This window comes from Natator depressus, chromosome 10 (assembly GCF_965152275.1).
Source record: "Natator depressus isolate rNatDep1 chromosome 10, rNatDep2.hap1, whole genome shotgun sequence".
In the NCBI taxonomy this organism is placed as follows: domain Eukaryota; kingdom Metazoa; phylum Chordata; order Testudines; family Cheloniidae; genus Natator; species Natator depressus.
Window position 1 is genome coordinate 67245258 of NC_134243.1, and position 25845 is coordinate 67271102.

The following is a 25845-nucleotide window of genomic DNA, read 5'->3' on the forward strand; positions in this document are numbered from 1 at the left end:
AATTCATTCATGCCTCACGCTGAATGATACACATTATGCTGAAGAAAACTGAAAGGGACTGCTACAATTAATTACATTTAACAGTTAATAAGGAGAGAACATTGCCCCCTTCTTTTTTGGCGTGAAGTCGATAATATTGGTGTGAACCAGCAGCATGATCTCTGGTTGTGAGAGATGGACTGCGATGATGGTCTCTGTTTATGAAAAGTTGCATGGAGGACAAGCAGTTGAAGGCATTGAATTTCTTTGGAGACAAGTTACCTCTAGGTCGCAAGCTCTAACACAGGATAGGTTAGTAGTGACTGCAAGCATAGCCATCTTACAGATGTGATGTATGAGAAATGAGTTTGTGATTTGTTTTCAGTTGGTCTTGGTGGATTCTCCATCACTGACAACTTTTTAAGTTAAGATTGGCTGTTTCTCTAAAAGATCTGCTCTAGGAATTATTTTGGGGAAGTTCTACGGCCTGTGTTATATAGAAAGTCGGACTAGATGATCACAGTGGTCCCTTCTGGCCTTAGAATCTACTGTTGAGTAGGTGTCATAGTCACAAAATAAACCTGCCATTACAGTTGCCATTAATCAGCACCCTGTTGATGGTCTTAGTCCAGAGGCCAAGCAGGGAGTTGAGACCGAAATACTTCTTAGCCCTTGGCATGTTCCCTTCATGTCAAGGTTAGGGTTCATTAGCAGGGTAGCGTGAGGAAGCATAAAGAGAGGACCTTGGTTTCCAGAGGTATCAACCTTTCCCAATCAGGTTATTTACTAAAATATCTTGGCGACAGCTAGAAAATGCTCTGTGATCAAAACTGAACAGGTATGAAGTGTGGCACATCTCTTGTAACTTTTACCATGTTCAAGCTGTGTAAGCAGTTTCAGTGCTCATGTAAGTGAGTGCCTAATCGCACCAGCCATTGCTGGGTGTGTTGCAGGAAAGTGCTTGTGAAAGGCATTTAGTTTTGTTCCGTCGTCCTCATAGTCCTGACCTGCAATGCCCTCATTATTCCAGGCTTGGATCTTTCTCCAGCAGAGACTACTATTCTTCCTAAGTGGTGTGGTTCTGGAATAAGGACAGATGTTCACTAGAGTTTTAGGAGTGAGACCACCTAGCTTGTTTCCCTCCGTGACCTAAGACAAGATTGAACCCAGGACTCTAAAGGTGAAAAGGCTAAGGCGTAACCCATCCTCCCCAACTCTTAACTTTTAACTTCCTAGGTTTTGTCATTACCTTAGTGAGATTTAAATGCTTTTGTATTTAATACATTACAAATGGAATAAAGGAATAAATGAGCCAAAGAAAATGCAAAAGAAATCTTCCATAGCAGATCTGTTACACTGGGTTGCCCTTGATAACGTTACTATTTTCCCCTTTTTCAACAGCCATTGTAATTTGGCATCTAGAAAGATATTCTTGCACTGCTAAACCCTTCTCTTTCCTTAGACCCTGAGCATCTTGTCTCTAATTTGCTCAGTCAATGATAGCTCCAGGCTTTAGATCTGGAAGCTACGTTTTTGGCTTTCCCACCTGTACAAGTATGTAACAATCTACGAACTCATGGGACAACTGGGGCTGTGTTGTAGTTCGTTGCTGTACAAGATGCCAGGGCTTGCTGCCTTTGCACTCAAACCAGTGTCCTCTGAGAGTATGCATCCGCTCAGATTCTGAAATGGGCAAAATTGTTCAGAGTGGGGTCTTCCAAAAAATTAGTATAGGGTCCCATTCTAAGGATTTCATGCTGAGGAAGGAAACAGAAGAATGATTAGCTTAGTGCCTTCTTTCACCAAAAAACCAAGGAGGAAGTGAGAATGGGAACGAAGAGATCTGGAAAATATGAAAAGCTAAACAGATGCAGTTAATATTTTAAAGAATATGGCCAAGATTTTCAAAAGTGACTCAGCTTTTGTGTGTTCACACTGAGAATTAAGTGGACCTGATGTTTCAGAAAGTGCTGAGTTCCTGCTCTCTAAAAATCAGGCCTCTTTAAAATGTCTCCTGTAGTTCACCCGAAAGCACTAGTCACTTTTGAAAATCTTGGCATCGGTATTTACAAACCGTGGGGACTCTCACTTAGGAATATTGTAAGAAAATCCTTTCTCCATGTCAGTTTCTGAAAGACAGAAATGTTGGCAACGGTGAAGGAATGCGATTGGTAAATCAATTCAAAGGAGTTAAGCATCCAGATAAAGAGGGGGGCAAGATGGGAGGTAGAGAGTAGTTGGAATTCAGTTTGACATTTTCTTTTACGACTCTTGCCCTCAGTGAGTTCATGCTGTAATAGTAATTTCTCAGCAGAGTGTCAGGTACATAAAAAAGTGTGATAGCCCTCTCTGCTAACTTGGACTGCCTGCGAGACATTTTTATCATTCATTCATTATTATTATTTTAACTAACTATGAGCCTGAGCCTGCTCCCATTGAAGTGGAATGGCAAAAATCCCACTGCCTTCAACGATACAAGCTCAGGTCGGATGCTCCCAATTGCTGTTTAAAGAAGGACAAGTGGCTGTCTGTGGCCATATTTATATTGTGGGGGTTGGGATTTAGGCTCTGATTTGTTAATGAAGTGTATGAGAGGGTAAAATAGTAGCTGCTTTTACGCTGAGAAAATGAGTTTGATGTGATTTTGGAGTATTGATGTTATTCATTACCAGATGGAGCCACTCCATCAGCATAATAGCTTTTCTTGGACAGTATTCTGATCCAGTGGATAAACTTAAATAATTACTCTGCCACCACACTAAAAAAAAAAAACCAACTCATCTAGATTCCTTGATTTCTAATTTGTTCAAGTTGATGGGAAACTGATAGGCTGGAGTTTCAATGCCTCTGACATGCTATCACTCAGCAACATTCAAATGCAGAATATTTTCAAATCAAATCTGCAAGCCTGCACACTACTTTGAAGAAATGTGTCAACAGATGCTGTCAGCTCCTTGCCTCCTGACAGGCTGTGCAGACTTCAGAACATTCTGAGCTGTAGCTTGTCCATCAAATCAGAAAATGTCTTTTGTTGAGCAATTGATAGTTATTTTTTAAAAGGCCAGAACTAGACAGTAATTGTAGCTAATGTTTAAGGTCTGCTGTCAGTGCAGGGTGCAGAGGTGAGCAAGTGAAACTTCATGCAGGGAATGAAAGCAGTAGCATTCTTGCAGTAGAAGGAAACCCTGCAGACAGTCACACTTTATTAATTTGAATTCAGATAGGGATGAAGTGTCCAGAATGGCTAATTGAAAACTGTTTCTCTTCCCCAGCCCTGGGAACAGAGACAAATGCTTTAGAGAGACAAGGTGGGTGAGGTAATATCTTTTACTGGACCAACTTCTGTTGGTGAGGGAGACAATCTTTTGAGCTTACACTGAGTTCTTCTTCAGATGCTTTGGAGCAGTTGTGCTGTACATCACTGATCTTGTTGGTTCTTTCTGCTCTCATTATAGCATATAATGTTCTAGTTTTTCAAGAGGCACAGCATTGCAATGCCACAGATTCTGTATTATGAAAAAATCCTTTGCTCACAAGGTACCTTTAGTTGCCATTATCTTTGGTTCTCGTGAGCTGGCTTGGCTGGGTAGAGTCAGGTGTTTCTGGTTTGCACTGAAAGGGAAGATAATACATGGAGTCACCGGATTCAATTGGTTTAATATTTTGCATGCCAGTTTAATAGGTTGTTAGGCTGAAATATCTTGTTACAAGATAAAACGCAGTTAAAAGAAATTCTGTCTGTTTGCTCCACAGACTTGTATATGGTATCTCGCACACTTCCATGTGCTTTTCTTATCTGGTGTCTTCATGAGTTCATAAATATTCTTCTGTTGCCAATGGCTTAACAGCTATGTGTTTCTCATGTAATACAAACTGAAAGGCTACTTCCATTAAGGCGACACAAAAATGGAGGTAAGAATTCACTATTTTTAAATTATTTCTTGCAAAGCTTAGTCTTGAGTTAAAAGATAAGACGATGAAACTGTATACTTCCAAGAATCCCAATACACATTTAAAATATGCTTTGATTGCTATCCTTTGTTCATAAGTTAAATCTGATTTTCCTGTATTTCATAATAGCCTATACTTTTATTTTTCCTGGCACAAAATTCCTTCTGTAATGTCCTTCAGTTAGTGGAAGGCAGAATGCTCTCCCTGAGAGAGAGAGATTAATTTGTTTCACTGGAATTTCATACTGTCGGATGACAGTCTTCTCTGGCACACATTAAGTTCACCACAGTCAACAGTATACATGAAATCATAATCAAAGACAGATGCCTTTCCCTGTTATAAATAATCATTGCTTCTTGCATATGCCAGGAAAAATCCTTGTTTAGACTGGTCTGTCTTACTTTCTTGGACCTCAGTATTTCCCTTGGCCTTCCCCTTTTTCATCTTTTCTCTGCCTCTAATTCTTTATATTTGCCTAAGGAAATAAAAGGAATGGGAAAAGTATTTTTTGGCACTCTCCATATTCTCACTGGATTACCCTATAGCATGAAATTAAATACACATGACATGTAAGAGGGGAATGGCCTTTTAATTTATAGAAGAAAAACACAGTTCAAAATAAATCTGTGCTTTCCTGTTTGTTCGTGTGTTTGATGGGAGCATGTCACATGCTCCTGTAAAACCAGTGTAAAAGCTTTGTTCAGAGTAGGATTAATTTTTTGGAACCAATGAAATATTTCATATAATATCAAACAGCAAATGATACACTTTTAAATTGGTGGTCAAATTTATTTGAACTCCAACAAAACCAGAATATTACTGTTAAATACAAATATTTTGTTTGCGTCTTGTACAAGCCACAATCCTCCAACTTAAAAATACCTTTCAGATACAAATGAGCTTTGAGGGCATTCAGCACCAAGTTGGAAGCACTCATCTTCTTGCTGGACTCGTCCCTAAGTGGTTTGTAAATGAGAACACTGAGTACGGACTAGAACATAAATGGCAGCACCCAGTATAATTAAGGTGTCACGACAGTTTTCATGCTCGTCCCAGATTTCAACTTTCTGTAATTTGGGCCTTTTGAGTTAAAATTAACCAGCTTTATTTTCTGTCTGAAAATAAATTTTATTTTGAAAGTTTGAGCAAAAACAGCCCAGCTATTTTTGAGTATAGGAGCGAGGGTGGAAAGGCGAAACACACCAATGTTGTTTAAAAAGAAAAAAAATAACAACAAACTATTTGACCTCATTATGATCAGCTTGACAACTAAAACAGCAAGACGTTTGGCCTGGAAATAGCCCTCATTGTGAAGTAGTGTCTTTGAATGATCAGTGAAAATTGGGTTTGATTTGCACTTTGAAAATTGCATGTTGCCCATGTGCAATATATTTTGCAGGGTTTTCTGCTAAGGTTGTAAAGTGCACAACTAGGAAAGCTGCACTATGCCTTCCTAGCTCAGTAACAGACTGAAAACTGTACTGTAGGTGTGTAGAGTGAGCCAAAGGTTCTTTGGGGCAAAGTTAAGGTTGCACATGCATTTCTTGACTTTCAAGTGCTTTATCCAGGCAAATTTAATGTTCTCTTAACACAGGGGTTTTGTACAGTATTTTATTCTTGGGGTGAAGCCCGTTGCATCACTTAAGTTCTACAGTGGGCTATGGAGGGATTTCTCTGCATCAGCTGTGCACTGTGGAGGGTTTCTCTGTGCCAGCCTCACATTGGCTGGCCAGAGAGTGACAGTGGAAATGGTTAGGGGAAGAATTCCTCATAATCTATTACTATAGCGTGGGCAATAGCACAAAGCAGTTGTGTGGAGTCTGGTCTGCAGTTCTGCCCGGGGCTTTAGATTGGGGGTCCATCCTCATCCCCGTGACCCCACTTACATCTATATAATCTATAAATCTAGATATTTTTTGCTGTCTCTCTGAGCAGGTAATTCTGTGTCACCGCTTCACCTCTGCATATTGCATTCTGGGCTTCCCACTCTTCATTCTCCATTCTTTTGGTCAGTCCTTGAAATAAAAATGATTGGTCTTTGGCTGCTACACAACCACCATTAGGAACCCTAATCTTTTTAAACATCTAAACACTATCGCTGACAAGCCCTTATCATGTTCTTTCTAGTTGTGGGATTTTGGGCAATGGCCTGTCATTAAAACATAGGTGGTGTCCCATGGCTTTGCAGGGAGGCTTGTCAAGTATGCCTAGTACGTCAGTTTCACTGTTCATTGATTTCACCACCAAATACCATGCTGCAGAAATGTCTGCTTGCATGATGCACTATGCTCTGACACTGGTAGGACTGAGGTTGGTACTGCAGAAGTAGTAGGTGTGATCATGCTTATGCCATCCATCCATCAGTGCAGCTTTCTGCTGAGAACAGTAATTTAATAATGGCCAGCAAGATGGGGCAATAGGTTTTTGTTTTAAAATCCTAGTGGGTTAGCTTTTAAAAAATGGTATGGTAAACTCCAGGTTCAGCTGCTAGTCCCCTTCTAAGAGCTATGGCATTCTCACCACACTGCCGCCACACACATATATTAAAGGTCAGTGCTATTCGTGATAATTTGAGTGCTGACAAGTGCTACTTTTCGGGGGGAATGGTGGAGAGGGTGGTGTATAAAAATAGCCATCAGGGGCCAGTTACCTAAGTAATTACTGGCACTCTTCTGCTTTTCCCCAGAGGGAAGGAAAGAAAGAAATTGCTAGAGGTAGATGTCCCTTAGGATTCAGAGTTTTCTCCTTTCTCAGGTCTTTCTCCTATGTAAAGGCACATCAAAATATTATGAGGCAAAGGAGAGCTTGATCAGTTCCACCCTTAAAACATACACTCAAGCTTGTCAACAACTCCTATACATATTAATGAAACATTTCACTGACTCAAGCTCTTTAGCAGTACCTACTTTGATTTAATATCCAGTTCAAGTGGACAGTTCAGATACCTGATAAACACCCACTTCTGGCATAAAAATGGCTGATCAGAACCCATCTCCTGAGAAAGCACTGCAAATAGGTGGGCTGTAACCAAACTGGCTCTCAAAATATCAGTGAGTGGATGTCAGGGCAACATCTGCTTTGCCTATTATAATTTTTCATGGTTCTCTGCTGCTCCAGGAATCACTTAAGGATATAATAATAGAATTCTAATGAACTAACATCCCCTGTTTCAGATGTCTTGGCAAGATATTTTCTTTCTACTGCAGACTGAAGAATCTGCAGGCATTAAGCTTACCTATATTTTTCTCGCTATCTAACATACAGATGATTAACTGTGCAGAGCACATATAAGCAGAGTACAAATCACAGTATATGTATGCAGTCAGGCACTATCTTTTACAGCATGTTCAACTTTGACACCATTCTCTGATAATATAAGTCCAGGGACTATGAGAATGAGGACCAAGCCAAACATGAAATTATTGCTGAAATTCCCGCTGTATCTGAAGTACACTGAAGACTTTTCAAAGGAATTATATTATTAAAGGGCATATATTTCCTGATAGCTGATATTCTATGTTTTGGGTAAAGTCATGGCAGAGGTGTCAGACTGAAAAATTGCCTGATGTATATTTATACCCATTTAATCTTCCATCGGACAAGTGGGCCACATATCATTGATTAAATGAATGTAGTGTGTGACTCGCCAGCTTTGCTTGATATAGCTTAATCCTATGTGTAGGCTTACAAAACCAGTATATGAAATAAGTTATGGAGGAGTTGTCGTGTGGGTTGTTTTGGGTGGGTTTTTTGTTGTTTTTTTTTTTTAGTCTGCTGTTTGAATTCTCTAAGTCCTGGTAACAGTGGGAAACTAGAAGGCAAACTGGTGCAGTGACCATCTGACCATTTGGCCAACCCCTTGAACCAAGCTACTTTTGGGCTAGAAGAACCGCAGACACTTAGGTCTTGTTTATATGCAAAAGTTGCACCACTTCAACTAAAATCAGGTTTTAAATCTATTTAGTTAAACCAGTGCACCATAGATATACTTAAATCTCTTTACTTTTAGAGTTATATCTTAAATCTGGTTGATCTTGATTTAGTTTAAATCAGTCAATTACCCAAATTAAGCTAAATTGATATTAACCAGTTGTACACTAAAGGAAGGTCGACACACAGTTTGAGCTTAAATCATCCCTTGGTTTACTGTTATTTTGGTAACAATGACAAAAGCTAAATGAATATAAGCCAGATGTAAACACATGCAAGGGTTTGCTCCGGCTTAGCTTAATTGCTTTTGAAACCTGATTTTAGTTAAAGTTTTGTCTGCAGACAAGGCCTGAACCTCTTACTCCTCCACGTGATCTATCCCAATCAGGGCCAGTGTAGGGCATGGCACTGCTGCCTGCTTGGTCTGTTCTGTGTATAAATGCAAATCACAGCCTGCAGAGCTGTCAATCCAGCACTGTTCATGAGTGCTCAGTGGTTGTGCATTCATCTTTGTGTAGCTCTACTAAATTTGCCTTCTTTTTGACTGATGCCTTCTAGTCACTTGCAGCTAAACCTCTCTCATTCCTTCCTCCCATCAGCTAATGGAGGATAGCTCTAAACTGCAACCTAAACGAGTATATGTGTTTTCCATCTTATTGCATATTACATCAGCAAGATGCCCAGCTTAATCTTACTGATCAATGGTGAGGTTGTTTGCGTGAACCCGTATGAAGAAACCCATTCATAGGTTTGTGCACAATAATGTACTATTTAGAATTTCAAAGGCAGTGCTGTCAATTGCAAGCTCACTGTTAAAATAACAATAAATAGAAAAGCCCACCGTGTTAGCGCTCTAGAAGAATCTCCAATAACTGTTATAGGCATTAGGTTAAATCACTTACAGGACTGAGCAAGGCCCGCATGGCTTGGTTTCTGGGAGGTACACATTCTGACCCTAGCAAGGTCTGTTTGCAGGCGTTAGTACCAGGCCAGGCTCTCCAGGTTCACCTGGAAATCAGCCTTCTCCAGCACATCTCATTTTACCTAAACCTCTCCTCCTGCTCCTTAACTTTCAAGCTTTGTAGCAGGATTCAGCTCCCTGTTCTGGCTGGATTGCCTTCTCTATGGCTCTCTTTAGGTACTGACGTGGCCCCTGCTACTTGCTCCGTGTCTCAGCAGACTTTTAATGAGGCTTCCAGATAGGCTACTGCAACTGTCTCTTTCAGTCCTTAAGAGTCTTCAAGGAAGTAAGAGTCTAGGATTATTCTCGCTAATATGTGTTAGCAAGGAAACCCTACTTTGCTACCTATGCAATGCAAAGGATGAGATCCTACCTTCCTGTGATTATTGACACCATTTGAGCTTGACTAGTTTTTCACTCCCACTGCCCATTGGGAGCAAATTAAGGTGCTCTTGGCTCCCTGAAAGCCCTTTGTGATGATTGGGTGGTCCTTCCTCCTGGCCCTCCCAAGAGTTGACTGAGCCACCCAGCATCCCCTGAAGAACCCAAGTGGGTGGGTGTCGTCTGTTCTTAGCAGGGAGTGGAAACAGGGATCCCAGCCTCCCAAAGATATCTACTGATAAGTGTCAGAGTTAGAGCCTAAGGTTCGGTGGAGTATTTGCCAAGAAGAAGGACTGGTGAGTGCAAGTCAAACAGAATTCACCATTGCATGTCTGAGTGGATCCTCACATTCATTAAAAATCCTGATTCCAGGTTGCTTTAGGTTCTATGTGAATGTTTTTCATCATCACAATATCTTTGTAGGTCAGCCACTACGATGAAAGACTATCGTACACTTGAACAGGTCTGAATTTCCATTCAGGAGGGAAGGAATTTGTACACAAAACCCATCCAGCAGCACATCAGTGTGTGTCAAAGGTATGTGAATGGATTCGGGGTGATCAATGACTTGGTGTTGCCTGGAGGTGCTGATTACTCCAGGTCCATTTATAAATCACTGTTTAAACAATAGCCATTTTCAGGAAGGTTTGATCTTAAAACAATTAGGTGGATGTTTCCATAATAATACACTGCCACGGTAGTTTGACACTGCGCTCTTGAGTCACTATAACTGACATTCTGAAAGAAATGAAGTGAGTGGTAGAAGAGGATCAGGTTATTCCATTAATTATTTTGTCTCACAGACTAACAGCTAGTCCCTGTTCAGATGGATTCAGATGTTTTATATGAGCCACATGGTTGGTATCTAGGTATTCAGTTACAAGATTCTGAAATAAAGTTAAAAAACCCCGGGTTTAAAACTCCATTGAGTGTTTGGTTTTACAGCATTCCACTCCCTCTTCCATTGCTCAGCTTCTTCCTTTCGGTTTAGTAGCTGAATAACTTTGGAAGGGGCCCTGTGCCTCTGTAACATAAAAGCGCATGCACACAAAGATGGAGGCAGAATGACTCCGCTGCTGGCACTCTTGCTTTTGAGCAATGGCCACCCGTCTCTCACAAGTGCCTGGCTCACAGCCGGTAGTAATACTGCAGCGTAGGGCTCTGGCTGGCCTGTTAGGGTATGTCTGCACTGCATGCAGTTAGACACCTGTGGCTGGTCTGTACCAACTGAGTTGGACTTGGACTAAGGGGCTGATTATGGATGTTCAGGATCGTGCTGCAGCCTGAGCTCTGGGACCCTCCCGTGTCACAGGGTCCTAGAGTCTGGGCTCCATCCCGACCCTGAATGTCTACACCACAATTGAACAACCTCCCCATCCCCATGTGTGTCTGTGCCGCCACTCAGACACCCTCGGTCCCCTCAGTGGTAGCCTTACAAACCAAGTGATAATGAAAAGCTTTCCAATTTTTTTAATTTGAAAACCATTGAAGTCAGTGGGGTTACCTGGTTGTGATTGGGGGCAAAATTGCACCCCCAGTGTTTTACACGGTTTGTAAAGTAATCGGAAATACAATGTAAAAGAACATCTTAAAAGAATGATCTAAACGGTCATCTTCTAAAACTACTAGGCTTTGTTGCATCTCTTTCATTTTCAGGATTTTTTGTTGTGACATTTCAACTACTGCCTCAAAGTTCTGTTTAACAAAGAGATGCCTTAGCCTATTACTTTTCAATGAGACAAGAAGGTGAAAGTGAAAATTAACCCCATACAATACTTTTCCATACTTCTCCTAAGAGACCAAATGACATATGGACTGGCAGGTGCTGTTGCCTGACATGACTTGACAGCTGGCAGGCTGTTCATGTGAAGAGACCGCTGTCTACCATGCTGACCAATATTGTCTCATTGTTAGTTGTACTCATCTATCTGTCTGTATCCATCCGTTGTCTCATCTTATACTTGGTTTGTAAGCAACTTGGGGCAGGGACCATCTTTTTGTTTGTACAGTGCCTAATACAATGGGGTCTGGTCTATGACTAAGGCCCTTAGGCTTTATGATGATCATTGATAACCATATGTATGCCTACAGAAAAGCAGTACGGTTTGACACTGAATCAACCAGAACTTCTCTTATTGAAGAAAGCAAAATGTTGAGGGAGACAACCACCTAAAATCTGACAGTTTTCTAACTGGAGTTGGAAAAATGTCAGTAGTTTGTTTAGGGATCTGTTCCTTTCCCTTTTGCAACTACCATTGAATGAGAAGTGTTCTGCTGTTAATACTTCCTGTCTTGCTCTGGCCAGTATTTTCTGTTGGATATTATTTGATGTTAATTTTTTAAGCAAGACTCAAGTTTTCTTCCTATGTTGTGTGCATAGTTGATGGTACCAACACGTTTTTTGTGTGCATAGCCTGGCTTTGCATATGCATGCCAGGCTTGTTGGCACTACTCCTGGGGGAATTCTGCGCCAAAAACATTCAAAATTCTGCTCACAATATTTTCAGATTCTGCAAAATTCTGCATATTTTATTTGTCAAAATAGCACAATACAGTCACTCCAGTTTCAATTATTTTTGGTCATTTATTTCAAAATACCTGTCAGCAAATAGGTCTATAACAATACAGACAACAAAAAAGATGCAGAAAATGTTTGTTGACAAATAGATTCCTTACTTGGCATATTAATACAGAACTCTGAGTAATAATTCATTTAAGCTACAATACAGAACCATATTTCTCACACCTACCAGAAGCAGTTCAAAGGCTGTGGGGAGTCACTTGAAGCTGAGGGAGAGGAAAATAATTGCTGGGAAGGAGCCTGTGTTTGAACTTGGAGGGTTGTTGGGTATGCGTGGGAGAAGTATGGAAGAGGTTTTTTTGGGAAGCGGGGAGGGACTGTTAGGGAGCTTCCCCCATGCAGACCCTGGCTGACCCCTAGCCTCTCCCATTCAGTCAGGGACATGTGTCCCTCCACCCCCAACTCAGACATCCACTTGCCCCATCCCCATGTGGCCCTCCACCCCCTCCCCATCCCCATGTGTCTCTGTGCCCCCCCAGACACCCTTTGTCCCTATGTAGCTCTGCACCCCCTCCCCCATCACTAAGTGGCCCTGTACCTCCACTCCCATTCAGCCCCTGCCCTAGTCTGTCCTTCCCAGCACTCTACACTGTCTGTCTCCCCATAGCCCGTGTCTCCTGACCTGGCCCACTGCAAAGAAGGCTCTGCAGGCTCTTTCTCTTCCCTAGCTGGCTGGGAGCTGCTGCTGTGTTCTATCACCACAGTGCCCTCTGGTGGGCCTGCAGCAACTTTTCAGCAGAAGCTTTCTTCGGCGAAAAAAACAAAAAATATGTGAGGCTCATTAATTATGCATGCACACAGTGGCGCAGAATTCCCCCAAGAGTAGTGGGCATTCAGCTGCTTGAGTTGAGCAACTAAATCGATGTCTCTGCATATACAATGGCTGCATTGCCCTCTTTGTGGATGCAGTTGATTGCCTGAATAAAGTAGGTGTACAAAATCCAAGGTCAGGGCTGATAACTTGACCTTGAGCATCAAAAATATCATATATTTTTGTATTGTCTTGCAGTAGCATCCAAAGGCCTCAATGAGGCCACTGTTTTACTAGATACTATGGACACATATAGTAAAAAAGACAGCATTTGCCCCAAAGAGCTTGCCATCTATACGTGTGACAGAGACAATAGGTTGAGAAAAACAGACAAGAAGGACAATAATTTTAGTAGAACAAATTTTTGGAAATAACTTTATAAAGGACCTCTCCCTATCCCTTGATCTAGGTTCTTAAACTGCTTCCACCATCACAGTATCTGAGGGCCTCATTAGCTTTTAAATATCAAAATAAACATAAACTTTCTCTCTTTCTTTCCCCATAGTAGGAGTAAATAGATTCTTTGGATTATTTAGAGAAAGGATTGGCTTTTTGTTTTGCTTTAAATTAAGCACATTTTGAGGGAGATATAAATGAAGAAATTAATCTTGCTTTTTAGTTCTGAAAGTGATATGGTCTGGGTCATTTTTCTCTCTTGTGATATTTAATTCCACAGCCTCCATCCAGCTCCTGAGAAAGTTCTGTCTCATGTGCTCATGGGTCAACAGATTCATTTTTCAGTTATTGCTCAGGAGTTTCATTTTTCCAATGGGATTTAAATGTTGTGGAAAGTCAGAGCCAGGAGGCTTTGAGGCAAAATTTTCAAACGTGTGCAAGGGACCTCTGAGTCCCATTGAAAACTAATAGGACTAGACATCAAAGTCACTTAGACGCTATTGAAAAAATTGCCCTTGGTTTTAAAACAATTATGTCTACTATTCTAAAAGAATTATGTACAGACAATATTGTTCTGTAGTAATAGTGCCACCTGCAAACATGTACCTAAAAATATTAAGCTGGAACTATGGGCTGGCAGAAGTGATACGTAAAATTGGTGCATAAGCAAGACTCACATCTTTGGTTAGAATTGTGATTCAAAAATATATATTGTAGTATAGCACAAAAGCAGTGGTTGTAAATGTACAATGTGAACTCCTACAATCTTTTAGTACTACAATCTTATTTTTTTAAATGGGACCATAAGGCATGACAGTGTTTTTCCCCCCTCTACATTCTAGTCTTAATTATTTTCCCCTAAATTTCATCTGCTATTGCTCATTTGTTTGTTTCCCCCTATACGGATGTAAAAGGTGGTGCAGAATGCTGATATTACACAAACTTTAATATCTACCCTTCAGCTGCACTATTGTGAAATCTAGTGGGTGCTGTTTAAGCACATTTTTTACAAGTAGACATGTATTTATGGAAGGAGAAAGTGTTTTTATAAAAATATTACCTAATAGGGGTACTTCAGGTTAATAAATCTGGAGTTACCCCTTCAGAATCAGCAATCGGCTTTTTGGATCCTATTTTAATTCAAGGTTTTCATGAGCAGGTATAAAATGCTGCCGGGTTTGTTGGGCTCTTAGCAGAGGGATTTTTTTGGTATAATAAGCGGGTTGTAATCTCTTCTCATATTCTGATTTTGGTTCTTTTTTTTCTAAATAATAATAGCAAAATAACAACACACTACAAGTTTATAGCACCTCATCAACTTGAGGCCCGATCCAAACCCCTTTGAAATCCGTGGAAAAACTTCATTTTGCTTCAGTGAGCTTTGGATAACGCCATTCTTCGGAGCATTAAAAAATGCAGACTTCTTGTGACCTCTCACTACTGCATCCTTAAATCTGGATAAATAGAAAATTGGTTTATAGATCTTAGCAATGGATCTGTGATTAAAAGAAAACACAACAAAAACCCAAAAGACCCAAAATACTGTACTATAGAGGACATAGACTGGCAGGATGTACTACAGGTAACAGTAAAATGTAACAAATATGACAAACCAGATCAACTGCTACTAAAGCTACATCTAGACTAGCGATTATACATGTGTCCATGTCCGTGGCTGTGCCATAACCCTCCTGTTGTCCACATCTACACCTCACGAGCATGTGCCTGCAGGTGAGTAGAGGACAAGGAAACTAGCGTGCCTGCGTGGTGTGAATAAGTACCAGTGTGTGGTGTGTCCAGGGATAAGAAGAATGTATTAGGTCTTGCATTTCAATAGTCCTCCACTCTCATTCCCACAGTGTACTGACCCTCTTCTTCCTGAGCCTTACCCAATCTATAAAGGTCTCTGTCCACCTGTTTTCATTGGTAGTAGTGTAGAGTTGCCAGGCATTCAGTTTTCAACCAGAATGCCTGGTCGAAAAGGGACCCTGGCAGCTCCAGTCAGCACTGCCAACTGGACTGTTAAAAGTCCGGTCAGTGGGGGAAAGGGGACCTGGGGCTAAGGCAGGCTCCCTACCTGCCCTGGCTCCGCACTGCTCCTGGAAGCAGCTGCCAGGTCTCTGCAGCCCCTATGTGCTGGGGTGGTTAGAGAATGGGAGGTTCCGTGCACTGCCCCCACCCCAGGTACCGGCTCCATAGCTCCTATTGGCTGGGAACCATGACCATTGGGAGCTGCGGGGGGCCGTGCCTGTGCGTGCAAAGGTAATGCACACTGCGCAGAGCCGCCTGGCCGCACCTCCACCTAGAGGCTGCAGTGACCTGGCAGCTGCTTCCTCAGAACTGCGGTAAGCACCGCCGGGCCCCCGCACACACACCCCATACCCCAACCCCCTGGCCCAGCCTGGAGTCCCTTCCTACACCCCAAGCCCCTCATCCCTGGCCCCAGCAGGAGCCCTCAGCCCCTCTGCACCCCAACCACCTGGCCCAGCCTGGAGCCCCCTCCTCCACCCAAACCCCCTCATCCCCAGCCCCATACCAGAGCCCATACTCCCTCCCACACCCCAAACCCCTGCCCCAGCCTGATGAAAGTGAGTGAGGGTGAGGAAGAGTGAGCGATGGGGAGCAGGAGATGGAGGGAGCAAGCAGGGGCGGGGCCTCGGAGAAGAGTGGGGCGGGGTGTTCTGTTTTGTATGATTAGAAAGTTGGCAACTCTGCAGTAGTGAGCTGTGCTGACCACATCAGAACAGCTTTCTGTTGCACTCTTTTGATCAATACAAGCGAACATGGCTCCTGTTCCAAGAGCAGTCACCAGGTCCCCCCCCACCACCTGCAGCTGCTGATCAGTGTGTGGTCAGAGTATTCATAGACTCATAGACTTTAAGGTCAGAAGGGACCATTATGATCATCTAGTCTGACCTGCACAATGCAGGCCACAGAATCTCACCCACCCACTCCTGTAATAAACCCCTGACCTATGTCTGAACTATTGAAGTCCTCAACTTGTAGTTTAAAGACTTCAAGGTGCAGACAATCCTCCAGCAAGTGACCCATGCCCCACGCTGCAGAGAAGGCGAAAACCCCCCAGAGCCTCTGCCAATCTACCCCGGAGGAAAATTCCTTCCCGACCCCAACTATGGCGATCAGCTAAACCCTGATCATGTGAGCAAGACTCACCAGCCAGACACCCAGGAAAGAATTCTCTGTCGTAACTCAGATCCCACTATCTAGTGTCCCATCACAGGCCATTGGGCATGTATTCTGTCCTTCATGACTTTGCCTGGAACAGCAGGAACATTCACCTGTGCTGGAATGTTTCAGAGAGGCTAGAGTAGCTGTCTTTGACGTATCAGAAAGTTCTCCCCGTATTCCACTTAGCAACACTACGTAACCATCTGCCCCATGATCAGGAGCAGAACCACATCATCATGCCATTGCTCCACCCAGTTTGGAGGGGGAAATAGAATCAGGAACTGCCATCCGCAGATGTTTGAAGGCTGGAGACAGTAACACCCTCATCCCCTGGATTCCTAGAAGGCCTCCCTGTGATGCAGAGAATCCAAGGATACCACTCCTGAAATGGTAGAGCTAATATTGCATAACAAGAGCAGCAGTGTGGGTGTGGGTATACACATGTACACAGCATTATACCAATGTCCAGCATAACATATGTGGACACTTGGCACAGATATTGGGAACGTGCACGAGCATGTACTGGTCCAGCAATATCATTTTCAAATTCTTTTTTGGCCTGCCTAATTATACTTTTACATTTCACTTGCCAAAGTTTATGCTCCTTTCTATTTTCCTCACTAGGATTTGACTTCCAATTTTTAAAGAATGCCTTTTTGCCTCTAGCCACTTCTTTTATTCTGCTGTTTAGCCATGTTTTCTGGTCCTCACACTGTGCTTTTTTTTAATGTGGAGTATACATTTAATTTGAGCCTCTATTATGTTCTTTTTTAAAAGTTTCCCTGCAGCTTGTAGGCATTTCACTCTTGCGGCTACCTTTTAATTTCCATTTAAGTAGCTTCTTCATTTTTGTGTAGTTCCCCTTTCTGAAGTTAAATGCTATTGTGGTGGGCTCCTTTGGTATTTTCCCTCCAACAAGAATGTTAAATTTAGTTACATTATAGTCCCTATTACCAAGCGGTTCAGCTATATTCACCTCTTGCACCAGATCCTGTGCTTCACGTAGGACTAAATCACAATTGCCTCTCCTCTGCATGCCAGTGTAGGAACTAAGGATATAATTTATAATATGGTCAAAAATGCATGACAGAATCCAAAATTGATAGGAGGGATCTGAAATTTATTACAAATCAACTGGGTAAATATACTCTAAATGAGAGATTCATCCAAATGTTGTTAATTTTGTAACTTCTTAGCCAAGTATATTCACACCTTTTACAAAGCAAGTTATTTATAAAAGAATAAAAACTTCTTTCAGTGTTTGACTGAAATGTTGCATCCTGAATGCTGATTCCACAGTTGCTCTAAAATTCATCTAAATTGACTTTTTCATCAGATTTTCTTCTGCATATATAAACCGAAGACATTTTATCTTTAATTTGAGACCGTATGGAGAAACCGAACAGCTATAAATAGGAATCCTGGGATGATGATGATACCCGTGACTTAAGGGTCAAAATATCATAGAAACATTCAAATCTTGGCAGTGTAACATCTTGTCGCATTTATAAAGATAGTCCCAAGAAGGGCAACTTGGGGGTGAGGAAGGAGGCCAATGATGAAAGCAAATTCATCCTCTGTCTGGGTCTCCAACTTCAAACAACTCCATGCTTTTATAACCTGTGAAAATTGGGAGTGCTACTTACACTCAAACCTTTTCATCTGGCAATGATTATTTTTAATGTACTTTATAGCAATTCTGAGTTTTATTAAAAAGACAGAAGACAGTCATTTGTAAAGAGGAAATAGCAATAAAACATATACATCTCCTGTTTTATGGAACGTAAGCCTATTTTACTACCTTGTGTTTTATTTCTTTTTTGTCCCCATTATAATTACTATTAGTAGTAACTGGAGTTTAACCAAAGCTGAACCTTCTTGTAGTTGCAGACAAACAAAAATTTTCAGTCATGTTGTGGAATGGTGTTTCTTAGGCTGGGCAAAATAATATACAAGACCAGCGTCAAGACTCTTCATCATAATAAAAAAAGAGCGATCACCTTATTCCACAGGTGTCCGGTCACCATAAATTGACTGCAAAGGTCTCCGTTTCCAGACACTTTTGCCTTTGTGTTTGGTATCATAAGATTATACAGAACAGCTACTATCACTGCTGTGCTGGTATAAGCTTAGCAAAAGGTTAATGCTGCATTAAGCTTGGTTGAATAAGGCATCCAAGGTTCACAAGGTTCCAGAAGTTCCCCGTTAGACTGCCCCTTTGTTGTCAACTTTATGCATAGCCCTTTGGTTTGTTACAGAGAGGCGAAATATTCATAATAATCCATAATAAACCTTGCCCACACAATGTTACTGGTTGAGCCATTGAAATCGAACTCACATAGCCATGGGAACTGCTGAGACATCATGAGCTCACTAGGAACAGGGTCCCTTTCCTGATCTTTCTGACTAGATTGATGCTGCACTTGTTCAAGTTAGTGAAAGGAAATGAGAAAATATAATTTCTTGAGTGTGTCTGGAATTCATTGAGCAGCAGAATACTGCAGGCAGCATTTGTGTGGTTGGTCTTTTCTTCCAACAGTGTCTGGAGTATGGAGTGATCCTCAGGCTGAGTCACAGGAAGAGAAGGGAGGAGAGGAAAAGTGTTTACAATCAAATATATACAGTATGACTTGTTCAAGTTTCCGGAATCCAAAAATGTTTTGTTGATGCTTACATTTTCTTCCCTATTGACTTTCATTACATATTCATGAGGTTCCTGGACCTGGCTAATTTGGAGAATGTTTTATTTACATGGAAAATAATAAGTTCTCTCCGCTCAGCTGAAAATACTAATGCTCACAATTATTCTGCTTCTCCAGAGTTTGGTGCAAAATTATTTTTATAGGGAGAAACCTTCCTCCGTGTCCTTATTTCAGGCAGGACTGTTAAAACAGCTCAGGAGATTAAGCTTTCTATGACTGTGATGCAGTATACAAACTCCACACTGGGCAGGAAAGGGATAATGAGCTGCTATGAGCTCAGTCAGCCCTGCCCTGCTACACCTGCAATAGGTGTCAGGCTTGGAGGGAGGGGTTACAAGGGAAGAGCACAGCTCATCTGGGGCTGTTTGGGAAGGAAAGCAGATCTGTTGCTGTCACTCCGTGAGATGCTTGGCTGGGGTCAGGAACTGCTTGAGAGACTGCTGCCAGTCAGAGGCTCTCTGAAGGAAGGTAGGTCTGACACTTGACTATCTTTTGATTTGCAACCAGTGACTTGGTTGTGGAGACATGTGGTTAAAGGTGGTGCCCTGCATGAAGGGGGTGACCGCCAATCTACCCCCACTCCCTTTTGTTTCTTTACACCTGAGCAAAGACTCAGTAGTGGTTTGACCCAAGCCTAAAAGTGACCCGGCTCATGTTGGCCTTTACTTAAAAAAAAAAAAAAAAAACGCATGATGATCACAATCTTGCCAGTTATCAACCTGCTGGAATGGCGCCAAAAGAGGCTCTGCATGGCCCGTGCTTCAGGCTAACTCCTGGGAGCTGGGGAATGCTGTCCAATCATCACCCCTCTCCCCAAGCTAGCCAATAGGTGCCAGAGACTCCCCATGGGACAAGCTACCTATATCCCTTGGCAAGAGTCTCCCTCCCTTGCTGCTGGGACTGTCACCCTTTCACCACCTGCCCCATCAATTTCCCGCAGCCGCTGATGTGGCGGTGGTGGCAGCAATATGTAATTATCTCAGTAATTGTAGTCACATTATTACTGTTTTTACCTTTTTAGCATGTCATTAAGAAAAACATGAATAAGTACCATAAAAAAATCATAGAAGTCTTTAAAATATATGGTCCTTATCATGCAAACACTTATACACAGGCTTAACTTTAAATATGTGCGGAGTCTAATTGACTTCAATTGCAAGTTTGGGTGATTCTTTTTTTTTCTGATTGACTTCAGAAAAAGTCAAGCATGTACATTAGTATTTGCTGCATCGGGGCCTCTGTTACTACTTTGCTTTTGTTCCCCCTTTGTACTCTTAAGTCTAGAAAATTAAGTGACCTTTTTTTCCCCCCTACAGATTCAGATAGTTAATAAGATATAAAGGCCCCAGACATCCCAGGCCCCATCCTTGCAAACACAAATGCACATGAGTAACTCTACACATGTGAATGGTCCCACTGGGACAATATTGAAGGAAGTGACTGTGGAATTTGGGTCTGTGTGTGGGTGTCATAAGTTCTTCTGTTTCACCTCTACACTCTGCGATGTAGTTTCCTCTTCAAGTCTCATATTTCCCAGCTATGCTAGTTCTTTCAAGGCTGTAGGTACTAAACCAACAACAGCCTCTAAAGGTTTTAGAAGGGAGATGTATGATCAGCTTCCTTATACTGTTGCAGTATTTATTTGTATCATATAATGGTTTGATAGCAAACTTCCCCATAGTTTCCTTGTTTTTTTAAATAAAGGTTTTGGTTTTTTTCTTTCTCTCTCTCTTTTGCATTATAGTTTTCCTTAGCCTCTTTGGGATTTCCTTGAGCGTTTTTTCTTATATAATATTTAGGGCTGTCAAGCGATTAAAAAAATTAATTGTGAGATTAATCGCACTGTTAAACAATAATAGAATACCGTTTATTTAAACATTTTGGATGTTTTCTACATTTTGAAATATATTGATTTCAATTACAACACAGAATACAAAGTGTACAGTTCTCACTTTTTAGTATTATTTTTATTTCAAATATTTGCACTGTAAAAAACAAAAGAAATAGTATTTTTCAATTCCCCTCATACAAGTCCCGTACTGCAATCTCTTTATCATGAAATTTGAACTTATAAATGTAGAATTATGTAAAAAAATAACTGCATTCAAAAATAAAACAATGGAAAATGTTAGAGTCTACAAGTCCACTCAGTTCTACTTCAGCCAATCGGTCAGACAAAGCAAGTTTGGTTACAATTTGCAGGAGATAATGCTGCCCGCTTCTTGTTTACAGTGTCACCTGAAAATGAGAACAGGTGCCTTCGCATGGCACTGTTGTAGCTGGCGTCACAAGATATTTACGGGCCAGATACGCTAAAGATTCATATGTCTCTTCATGCTTCAACCACCATTCCAGAGGACATGCTTCCATGCTGATGATGGATTCTGCTTGATAATGATCCAAAGCAGTGCGAACTGACGCATGTTCATTTTCATCATCTGAGTCAGATCCCACTGGCAGAAGGTTGATTTTCTTTTTTAATGGTTCGGGTTCTGTAGTTTCCGTGTCAGTGTGTTGCTCTTTTAAGACTACTGAAAGCATGCTCCGCACCTCATCCCTTTCAGATTTTGAATGACACTTCAGATTCTTAAACCTTGGGTCGAGTGGTGTAGGTATTTTTAGAAATCTCACATCGGTACCTTCTTTGCATTTTGTCAAATCTGCTGTGAAAGTGTTCTTAAAACGAATGTGCTGGGTCATCATCCGAGACTACTATAAAATGAAATATATGGTAGAATGTGGGTAAACAGAGCGGGGGACATACAGTTCTCCCCCAAGGAGTTCAGTCACAAATTTAATTAATTCATTATTTTTTTTAACTAGCATAATCGGCATGGAATCATGTTCTCTGGAGTGGTGGCCAAAGCATGAAGGGGCATACGAATGTTTAGCATATCTGGCATGTAAATATCTTAAAATGCCAGCTACAAAAGTGCCATGTGAATGCCTATTCTCACTTTCTGGTGACATTATAAATAAGAAGCAGGCGGCAGTATCTCCCGTAAACGTAAAGAAACTTGTTTGTCTTTGCGATTGGCTGAACAAGAAGTAGGACCGAGTGGACTTGAAGTCTCTAAAGTTTTACATTGTTTCATATTTGAGTGCAGTTATGTAACAAAAAAAAATCTACATTTGTAAGTTACACTGTCACGATAAAGAGATTGTACTACAATACTTGTATGAGGTGAATTGAAAACTACTATTTCTTTTATACATTTTTCCAGAGCAAATATTTGAAATAAAAATAATATTAAGTGAGCACTGTACACTTTGTATTCTGTGTTGTAATAGAAATCAATATATTTGAAAATGTAGAAAAACATCCAAAAATATTTAATAAATTTCAATTGGTATTCTATTTTTTAACGGTGCAATTAATTTTTTTAATTGTGATTACTTTTTTTAGTTAATCCTGAGTTAACTGTGATTAATCAACAGCCCTCATAATATTTAATTAAATTTCTAAGATATTTTATTAAATCTATAATTCCATGGTAGCTAACAATAGAATCATAATAAATATTTATAAATAGATCCAGAAGGGAAAATATTTTTGGAGGGGGAAAAACAGGATATAGGTATGTAGAAGACTTTGACTCACTCAGTTTATTTTAATATTACATCAATCCAGCAGTACAAGCTAAGATTTTCTATTTCAGGTAACCCTTTCATTATTTATTTTAAATCGCTGTGGGACTATCCTCTCAAATCATGTGCCAAGTGGTCTGCATATCAAGTCATATTTTGCTTTTCATATCCAAAATGTGTAGTGTTTGAATCTTTGTTGTTGTACCTTTCCCCTCTTCAGCACTGATCTAAGTGTTGCATATATATTCATCTGCTGGAGAGCATTTTAGTGAATTTCTACAGCCTAAAAACATCTAAGAATAGTAGATTTTTTTTGGAAATGTGTGGAAAAAAATTGTCTCATAAAAATTAAATACTTAGATTTTGTCATACATGTTTTTACAAAGGATATTTGTACAGTTTGAATATATCACTGAAAAAAGAGAAGTGCTTTATTTTAGTGGCATAATTGGGAGTGACACACCCACCTTCAAAAAATATTGCCCACAGCTAAAGTGCATAGAAAACTGCTCTTACATCTTGGATGCCTGTTTCCATTTCCACCCCCTGAAGTCACAAAAATATTAGACACACCTAGTCAGTCTATCAAGCAGGACATAGTCTATTTTGATACTACTGTATTAGCTGATCCCTGTTCATTCAACCCAGAGAAACACTAATACTTTTAGTCTGTTGTGTTTGCACATATTCCTCATTAGGCATTCAAATAAAATCTAAACACATGAAATTTGCATTACTATGAATATATTTTTTTTCATGAAACCACCCAGTGATACAGAAAGTAATTGATCCTGAAATTAGATTTCAAATACAACTTATGAAATTAAGTCTCTTGAAAAAATCTTTTAAAAAAATAAATAAATAAAATCCTGTCAGTAGGACACCGACATAACCACACTTAAGTCTGGTCAGCTTAAGAATGCTGCCTCCAGCAACTCTATTATATGCCACATTTCATCTCTTTTGAATTTTACTTCAATTAAATGCTTCATTTCCTAACCACAGATACATTATGTCTAGAATCAATTTTTAATTTAAATACATGCTAATATATTTTCTATATTAAAAGGGTTTCATTTTTTCCTTCCTTTTTTAAAATCAGATTTGTGGCTCTTTTGTAGAAAATGGAGCTAATATAATGGACGTTTTTCAGTCTCTTTCTGATTCATTATTTAATTAGTCATTTAGGGCCAGATTGCAAACCTCTTACAACCACTAGCATGATGAGTCCCATTAACTTGAGTTACTCTGCTCATGTAATTACCTGCTTACCAACGGGAGTAAGAGGTTCACGATATGGCCCTGATAGGATTATATGGAAATCCACCATGTCTGTTGCTACTTTTTTTTTTCAAGGTATGAAACACTTATAAGCAAGAGCACTCTGAATCGTTAGGCATGGAGTTGACATTCTGTATACTTTGCATGCCATGGAAGCTGGCTTCAAATTGACTCTGTATAAAGTAGTGCAGAGAGGAACATAGGGGAGGGCCCCCCTGGATATACTCTTAACTAGAACCAGTGGCTGCAAACAAAAGAAACGAAAACAAACCCCGCACCCATACATAAGTGATGGGAAGAGGCAGCATCTACAGAAGAGTTGCACGGCTGCTCCATGGTGTGCTTATGGGTCAGGATAGGATTCTGTTCTTCCAGCTTATTTGCACACACCTACACTTATATGCTGATTTGATGTACTATTGGTGTATAATAGATTTAAAAATCGGCTTGCAGGATCATTATATAATCACTATTGACACAATGGGGAAGACCAAGAGGCAAAATATGACCCATTACTGTGAGCTGCCATCAGTTTCTCCAGTATCTTCAGTTCTCCCAGATCCAAATCCACTGGCCTGTGCACATCTTTCACTTGTATATGATATAGCATGCCCACTCTATTTAACACATGCTTTACAGTTTACATTTTGCAACATTTTCCCCCAACAAAAATAGTAACAGACCTATTTTTTGACCAGCTTCCCTACTCTGCATGCTGTAATTTTCTTGAAACATGAAGCTAGAGATATTTTCCTAACAACATTTGTCACCATTTCAAAAATCATCCTGGAGAGACAGCAAAGTGGCTTTGTGAGAGAGAGTTTCTGTAACCCTAGACTGTGGTGTGAGAACAAATTGAACAGCAAGAGTCAGTTAATTTTAAAAAGGACTTATTTAGGCCATACACACTGTTCCTATATGTCTTCAGTGCTTGAATTCTGGGGTATTCTATAGAGACCATTTAATAGGAAAAACATCTGACCCAATGAGCAGACAGTCAAAGCATGCTTTTAGATGGGGTTATCAGTCACCACCCAGGCGCATACTTGCATCTAAACTTCAAAGCCAGCAGAACTGTTTTTTAAAAAGTTTCTGTAAGATACATGGCTCCTGTTCTCCTGCAAAAATCGTGTAGCACATTAATCATTTGCTACAAAAGAGATGGCTTTTGCATCAGTGAATGACATTAAGCATCAAGTAGCATTCTGGAAAGCAACAAGCCTATCTTTCCAAGAAACATCTGCTGCATGAGGAAGGCGTGCAATGAGTAAGTATGGTTATAGTGAAATAACCTTATGGCTCTCGTTTGGTTTTACTTTTCAGTCCCTTTAAGAGTGAGATAATATTCCAAATAACACAGTTTGTACAGTTTTTTGAGCTTCCTTGGATGAAGTACAAAATGTAATCGTAGCAAAAGAAATTTAAGATCCAGCAGGAATATATTATTTCCAAAAAGGATACTTTTTTAGATTAACAAAAGAATAATTTTAGTATACATTGAGTTTAAAAAAAAATACCCAAACCCAATTTGTCATCAATGTTAATGTAAAATTAACTTTTGCCACTGTATTAATTCCATCCTCCCACTTAGTCTCTGGAGTTGGTTTTGACAGATATGTAGATTTATTTAAATGCTATATCAAGAATCAAGTAATCCTTCTGACATAGCTTTTTAAATTAAAAACGTATATGTCCCTGACCCACAACTGGGTCAGCCAATGCTCATCAGGTGATGGAGCACACTTTTGCTAGTTTGCTTTGTTCTCTGTGCACTATTTATAGACAAATGGTCTGATGCTTCTCCCTCTGGAAGCTAACTGGAAGATTTGCCTTTGACTTCAGTGGGAGCAGAATCCAACTCTGTAAGAGGCCCTTAGTGATATGTATTATTTAAGTTAAATCTCAGACAGCAAAAGGATCTTGCTTTATTCTTACTATCTAACAAAACCCTTAAAACAGGGTTTCTTCCATTAACCAGGGTCATCCAAGTCAGTGTGGTTGCACGTGAGCAACTGAAGGCAGAATTTGGCTCATGCTGCATGAAGAAAGGCAAGGGACAGGTAAAGTAGCATTAACCAGAGCTGTTAGGTTCCAA

General features: G+C 40.5%; 1 long non-coding RNA gene across 1 annotated transcript; it reads left to right on the forward strand.

The window, feature by feature from the left end:
• The first annotated feature begins 3736 nt into the window (after positions 1–3736).
• On the forward strand, positions 3737–25792 carry LOC141994555 (uncharacterized). The gene is made up of 3 exons (XR_012641165.1): positions 3737–3891; positions 9626–9739; positions 25729–25792. It is a non-coding gene; the product is annotated as an uncharacterized LOC141994555 (long non-coding RNA).
• Positions 25793–25845: the final 53 nt, after the last annotated feature.